Raw genomic sequence first — 7,305 nt, 5'->3', positions numbered from 1 at the left:
AGAAAATTGGGTTTGTGAAAAATTAAATTTTCGATAGTGAAGGATTGGATTTCAATTCAAAGTCAGATATAGAAGGACGAGGCTTTTGAAAATCGATGGTTCGAAGTAAAGATTTTCGGGTTGAATGGTTTGAGGGTTGATAACCAAGTCTGGAAATTGATGGTCGAAATCAAGCTTTGTAGTCGAATTTGGATGTTGAGTGATCGAATGGGAAGGAAGATTGAGAATCTAATTTGAAGCTTTTTGGGAAGGTCAAAAATTACGATTGAACTATTATTGTGCGAAAATTACAATTCGACTTTTGATGGAAGATCTTTATGGTTTGAGAACGGAACCGATCTTCGTATGGGAAGCATGTGATTCACATTTGTTCACTTGGTATGGGAAGCCTACTATTCGTTCTTGCATTTGGAACCAATTTGGGGAGGAAGATATCGTATTTTTGCATTTGGTCCTTGAAAATATCAATTCTTACACCAAAATTAAAATCTTTGCAACTTTTGGAGATTTTTTTGGGGATTTCAAGATTGTTATTTTTGCAAAACCTTTTCCGAAAACATGTATAGAATACATGATTTTCAGGTGAAAAATGATCTGGGAAGTTAATGTTTTGAAAAATTGACATATTTTTTTTGACTTTTCCAGATTCAATGTCTCGTTTTTCGTCACATATCGAGGGGGATGATTTTATTGCCGATTCCAGATTGAACACTTTATCATTCCCATTTGGTGTTATATAATCGTACTTCGATTATGGAAGGGGGAGAGATTATGATTTGGGTATCCAAAAATTGCAAGTTTTTGGATATTCATATTTTGAGAATAATGTTTTATGATTGAAGACCGATGTGACCTTGAGGGGGAGTTAATTATGAATAGTTTCAGTTTTTAGGAAGGGTTTGCTCTTTATGAAGATTTTTGGGGTGTGCTTTTAAGCTCAAGGATGTGTAATTCGCCTTGGGTTTTGGATGCTCATGGACCTTAAATTGCCTTATGATTCTTGTTGCTTTGGATCGTAATGTTTCATATTCTAGAACCCAGATTAGAATATCATTGAAGACTTGAAGATTTTTTGATTGCTTCTCCATATGTCACGCTTGAGGTGTTTTTAGCAAAGTCGCTCTTTTTAGAAATTGAAGTCGGGTCATCCATTCTAAGTTTTGAGAGGGAGAATGTTAGAGTGCAAATGTACTGCCCGCAGATTCGGGCTAGTCAATTTAGAGTCAGTGAGTGTCAAAAATGACATTTTTGATATAAGATAATTTAGAATAAATAATATTGACCAATTTATAGTATATGTCACAAGGGTTCCGTACATATAAAGAACGTGGAAATCTGAGTTATAACAAAGAAGTTATGACCCGTCGAAGTTTTACGGCTAAACCGGCACGACACCGGGAATCGTAAAAAAGTGAATATACGATAAAATACTTTTTAGCCTTAGTGATCTAAATGAAAGTCATAGTATATGTTAAACCGAGAGTGTGCATAAAAAGAACGTCCAAATCTGACTTCGTATGAGGAAGTTATGATTTTTCTAAGATTTAGCATAGCAGTGCATAGCCCGAAATTTGAATTTTAGATCGGTCTATTTTTAGCCAAAATAATCTAAACGAGAAATGAAGATATCGTTAATAGGAGTTGAATAATAAAAGGAAAGTCGAAAATGGAGCTCGTATGCGAAAGATATGGACGAAGCTTAGTCCATACTCTTCGAGCGCGACGAATTCGATACAGTTTTGTAAATCTGAGATAGAGTGAGAATTAGCCGACGGGATCTAAATGAAAGTTGTAGTACTTGTAAATACCAACGTGTGGATATAAAGAACGTCGATAATAGAGCTCGTATGCGAAAGATATGGACGAAACTTAGTCCCTACTCTTCGAGCGCGATAAATTCGATACAGTTTTGTAAATCGGAGATGAAATGAGAATTAGCCGAAGAGGTCTAAATGAAAGTTATAGTACTCGTAAATACCAACGCGTGTATATAAAGAAAATAGAAAACAGAGCTCGTACGCGGAAGATACAGACGAAGCTTAGGGGCTACTCTACAATAAATCCCTTTAAATAAAGGATGAATCCTTCATAATTTCTTCACACCATAACCTTTCTTTCTCTCTCTAACTTCTCTCTAGCCTCCTTAAACCCCTACCAAGTCTACGGAACCTCCCTAGCACGAGAAGGAAGCCCCGGAGCGCCCGACAGCTCCGAGAAGAAAAGCTTTCGGCTCGGAACGCTGCTCTAGCGAAACCCGATTTTTAATAAAAACCCGCTGTAAGTGAGCTACGCCTACCCTATTTCTAATATTGCTTTTATTTAAATATAAGAATGTTATTAGGATCTTATAATAATTATTTGGGCTATTATTATGAGTTATATAAGCGTCGTTATAATATATTTTTAACCACTCGCGGTACGACAAATCTGGTTTAAAGGGCCGAATAGGGTTGCTGGATTTCAGAAGTGCTATATGCCAAAATGATCCTGCCCTCCGGTGTTCCATGTCTGGCCCTGTCTGTACATAGTGGGTGAAGAGTATTGTTTTAACGCTTATATAATATTAATAATAGCAAGACTATTAATTAGTCTCGGTAAATGTTAGACTAAACTCTAGTGGTAATGATCCTAGGTTTTATCCAAGGAAAAAAATTGATTTGAAGTAAATGAAGCGCTGTCCGAGTACACAGTCACCACCTTATCAGGTGAGTGCATAATTACTTTCATCTTACACATAGATATGAAATATTTTATATAAATTAGGTGCTATGTGTGTATACTGTCTGAATACTTGCTGTCTATGCTGGATGAAACGTTTTATACATGTTCTTAAATGATCTAAACTGTATATGTATTTTATATCTACAAAATGTGTTGGGTAAAACATGGGTAGATTAGAGGTGAGATAAATGATGAACGATGAAAGATGAGATAAATGATGAGCGATGAAAGATGAGATGAATGATGAGCGATGATATATGAGTGATAAAATATGGTGCAAAGCGATGAACCAAAGCGATGGGCCAAAATGATGAGCCAAACGATGACTCAAGCGATGACCCCGTCATCTAGCAGAGTATGAATGACAACTACAGACTATTCTAGACAGTCTAGTGGAACACTAGCAGACTCATAACCTGTAGGTGTTGTGAACGATGTGTTCACCTGGTATACTCTAAAAACCCATTGACAGATATTGCGAGTGGACTCTCAAAATGATACTGTCAATAAATAAGATAAACCCTGACGACTATGCAGACTTAGTGCCGATTCCTTAGGATACTCCTTAGGAATGAACAAACAAGGAATAGCTGAATCTTAGGGTAGATCCTTAAGAGTAAAGAAGACAACGAGGATGGGTAATTGGGTTGATTGCTTGATGTTTAACATAATAATTATATTATTGTGGGTTGAAAACTCTATGTACTCACCAGGTTCCCAACCTGACCCACTCAGTTTATTTATATCACAGGTGTTGATATGAAGTCATATTACACTGAGAGATTAAGGAGATATAAATCACTAGTAATGAATGTAAGTTCTGTTTATGCTTATATTACTGTATTGACGATGACATCCTAAATGTTTTAAAAAGAATAAAAATACTTTTCTTCGGAAATGCTTTGATAACATATTTATCATGTTTTACTGCGAACAAATTCCGCAACATTTTTATTAAAAGAGGTAATTTGATTTTTATAAAATATAAACGAAAATCGGTCTTTTTGGGCTGTGAAAATGAGGATGTCACAACAAAGCTCTTCATTGGATGGTGTCTTATGCTTTCCCTTATTTAATATGGTTATGGGTGGAGCTTCCCTATATATATATATATATATATATATATATATATATACTTGTATAGTATACCGTGTATAGGTTTGAAAGAGCTCCCATTGTATAGATTTATATTGGAGAGAGAGAGAGAGAGAGAGAGAGAGAGAGAGAGAGAGAGAGAGAGAGAGTAATGTAGTAAGCAAACACATGCTTCTACATTTTGGTACTTCACTATTATCTATACAAATGTGTTTAAACATTATATCGTGTCTTATCGGTTATGCATTGATTCTTAATTTCATATTTGTCATCTTCCTTAGGATCTTACAGGCATATAAAATAATTTGAATTTTATAGAGTTTAATGGATTATCGCATTATCATTTTACTTTTCATACAACAATATCAATTTTTTTTTTACATTGGAGTCTATAAAATACAATATGCAATGGACCATATTGCAAAAATTATTTACTGTAAAACCTACATGAGATTTATTTAATGATTAAATAGTTTCATTTTCTTATCGAATCTTATCGAATAGTTCTTGACCAAAAGTGTCATCGCATTATATTTTAGTTTATTTGATTGAATGCCAACTAGTCATTCTAGCTCTTTCAGCTTTCCAATAAATGTCATGATTTCTTACAAAAGCCTAACGAGGCATCAAGTAACAATACAATTCTACAAACAAATACAACAAATTTCCTTTCTTTCTGTTCGAGTTTTTGATATCAAACAAAAATCTTTGAGTTTACTTTGAATGATGGGTTTTTCTTTCCATAATTTCTTTTGTATAGTATTCGGAATTTCTGATGAAGAATTATCTTCATTTCCTCAACCAGAAGCATGGAGTAAACCTTTAAACAAAAGTTTGAAAGAAATGTCATGAAAAATTAGCACACAACGACCGAAACCATTGCTTGCATAGGACCTTTCGTTCCGTGTGTAAAAAGCTTAATATTTCTTTGATATTCAAGATTTCATGGCAAGTATGATTGATTGAGTATATATAATACTGAAATGATGTCAAAAGTTGCACTACTTTGCTGCCTTTGCCTAAAAGACATTGTGGTAGAGGCCACATTTTAAGTGCTATGGTCTCATCTATGTAACTTTGGAGCTTTTTGTTTGTGGCGATGTGTCGAATTTCCAGACTCGATCACTGAGTTTACTGATTGGTTCACTTTCTAGTGTCTCTCTTTACTCTTCACTAGTAGATGAATTATTGATGCCCTCATGTTGTATTTTACTTTATTTAGTTTAGTACGATCTACTACCAACTTCAAGCATATAATGTCAATCATCAAACTTACTTGAGAAATAGAGAGAGAACAAAATTTCACTTGATTTCATTTTATTTTCTATTTTTTTGAAGGGCAAGTTAGTATAATGAACCTATAACGTTTTGTTAGAAAGACACCTTTTAATCAAGTTGGCTAACCAAAACTTGTGAAAATCTTACTTGATAAATTACCTTTATGAGAAGTGAGTAGGGCTAGCTACTACTGTTTTCTTGTACGTACTTGTATAGATTTAACTCTGTTGCAATTGCACTTGATATCAGACTTAGAATGTTCTTTATGCCTGTAAAAAAAACTGAGAAAGCCGACACCTAATAACTAAGGAGGCATATTGATTAGCCAATTGAACTGATAAAATGTAAAAAAAAAAAAAAAAAAAAACTTGTACACTAGCATAAACCACCTTCATTCGCATAAACAATGTGATACATACACTTCCATGTGTCAACATTCAGCCATGAATGATGAATCCACAATCACCATGGTCAAAAACCTCAAGCAGAATCAGTTCAAGACTAAAAGGTTTGATTGTAGTAATTTTAAGGTGATATATACATTGGTGGACCTTTTCACATGTTCTTCTTTTTAGAGGCAGTTTTTCTCTAGCTATCTTGTTCTTGTTTATCCTGTCCACCTCAAAAGTATTTATATTTATACTGATATTAATTTCTAACCTTTTTACTAATTTATTTAGCATGTGTTCTTAATTATTTCTGCAAAAAAGTCTTTTATGCTTGGTGGGGTTTCAAATCAAGAAAGAATCTGTTCCAGTTTCCCAGTTTTTTACAAGATAGATTTAAAACATGTGATATCATACGCTATATTAAAAAAATAAAGATTTATTCAGCTACTTCCTCTTCGAACTCTTGGAATACATAGTAACTGACTTAGAGATCATTGATAAAGAGAAAAGACTCATGTCTAGAAGAACTCCGAGGAACTTGAGATAGAGATCGAAGGGTTTGAAGATTCAGTTCTAAGGTAAAGCGCGTTGCTATTGATATCATCTAAGTCCATCAAACTAGGATAAGTTCCATTAAGCTGCAACTTGTTGATCATTTCACGAAGCTCTGAAGCTTCCTCTTTAAGCTGAGCATTCTCTTGAAGAACTCGATCATGTGTCCCTGAAAATTTATTCAATTTGTCAACAAGTTGATGATTTTCATTACGAAGCCAAATCACCTGCGACCAAAGTTCATCTAAATGCTTCTGTTTTCGCATGCGTGACCTACGAGCTGACTCTCTATTAGATATCATTCTCCTTTGCTTCCTTTCATTGATGAGGTTTCTCTGTTGTCGATCATCTGCTTCATCGGAAAAATACGGGTTAATTTCATGATATTGGGGGTTCATGTGAAGATTGTAGAATGGGTTTGAGGGTGTGTTGAGATTGAATTGCATGATTGGTGAGTTGTATAGGTTCATGGTTAAGTATGTTGTGTCATGATCGAGATCTGGGTTTGGAGGAAGAAGGTAGTGGGAATCAGTAAGCTCGTTGGCTTGCATGGCTATAATATTTACACAAATTTGGTAAGATGGATGTTGTGATTGGAAATGAAGGCGAAGGAGAAGATGAGGTAAGGAGTTTATATAGTATTTAAAAAAGGTTGCGAGGGTCCTAGCATTATGAATTCACCAGTAGAAGCATATATGGCTCCTTGATTGTGGATGAGTAGGGTACTACCTGACGATATACTGTTAAAAAAAAGGTATACGCATTAGGTCATACCCTCGGTGCCCCCACTAACCTGTCACATGTTCGGATAATAGGGTAGGTAAATTATAGTGTGTAAATGGAAGAAGGTGATGCTGAGACTTGAACCTGATAATGAAGGGGGGGGGGGGGGGGGGGGGGGGGAGACACCACTATTGAATTATTATATGGGTTCTTAATTTTTATTTATTTTATACTATATCCATATATTACAGTTTAATTTATAAAAAAATTAAATATAAAGATGAAAATATTTAAGAACTTAAAATTTATAAAAAAAATAAGAAAAATATTGAATTATTATCGTAGAAATGTTTTTTATCTTTTAAATTTAAACAAATACTAATTTAAATAAGTAAAAGAAACTAATAAACTTTAATTTTGAGAATTTAGAAATTAAAAAGTAAGTTTATTAATGAAATTGATATTCATTTATTATTACTTTTAATGCAACTATTATATTAAAATATTTTGTAAAATTTAATAAAATAAAAAAACTCATAAAATGACA

The 7,305-nt window shown here is 33.9% G+C and overlaps 1 pseudogene; it reads right to left on the bottom strand.

Annotated features, from left to right (window-relative positions):
* Positions 1-5,903: 5,903 nt before the first annotated feature.
* Positions 5,904-6,634, bottom strand: LOC145094709 (basic leucine zipper 43 pseudogene; annotated as a pseudogene).
* Between the last annotated feature and the right edge of the window lie 671 nt (positions 6,635-7,305).

The sequence above is a fragment of the Lactuca serriola genome, chromosome 3, assembly GCF_051521515.1.
Source record: "Lactuca serriola cultivar US96UC23 chromosome 3, Lser_US96UC23_V15, whole genome shotgun sequence".
NCBI classification, from domain to species: Eukaryota; Viridiplantae; Streptophyta; class Magnoliopsida; order Asterales; family Asteraceae; genus Lactuca; species Lactuca serriola.
This window is presented reverse-complemented; position numbering and strand designations above follow the sequence as displayed.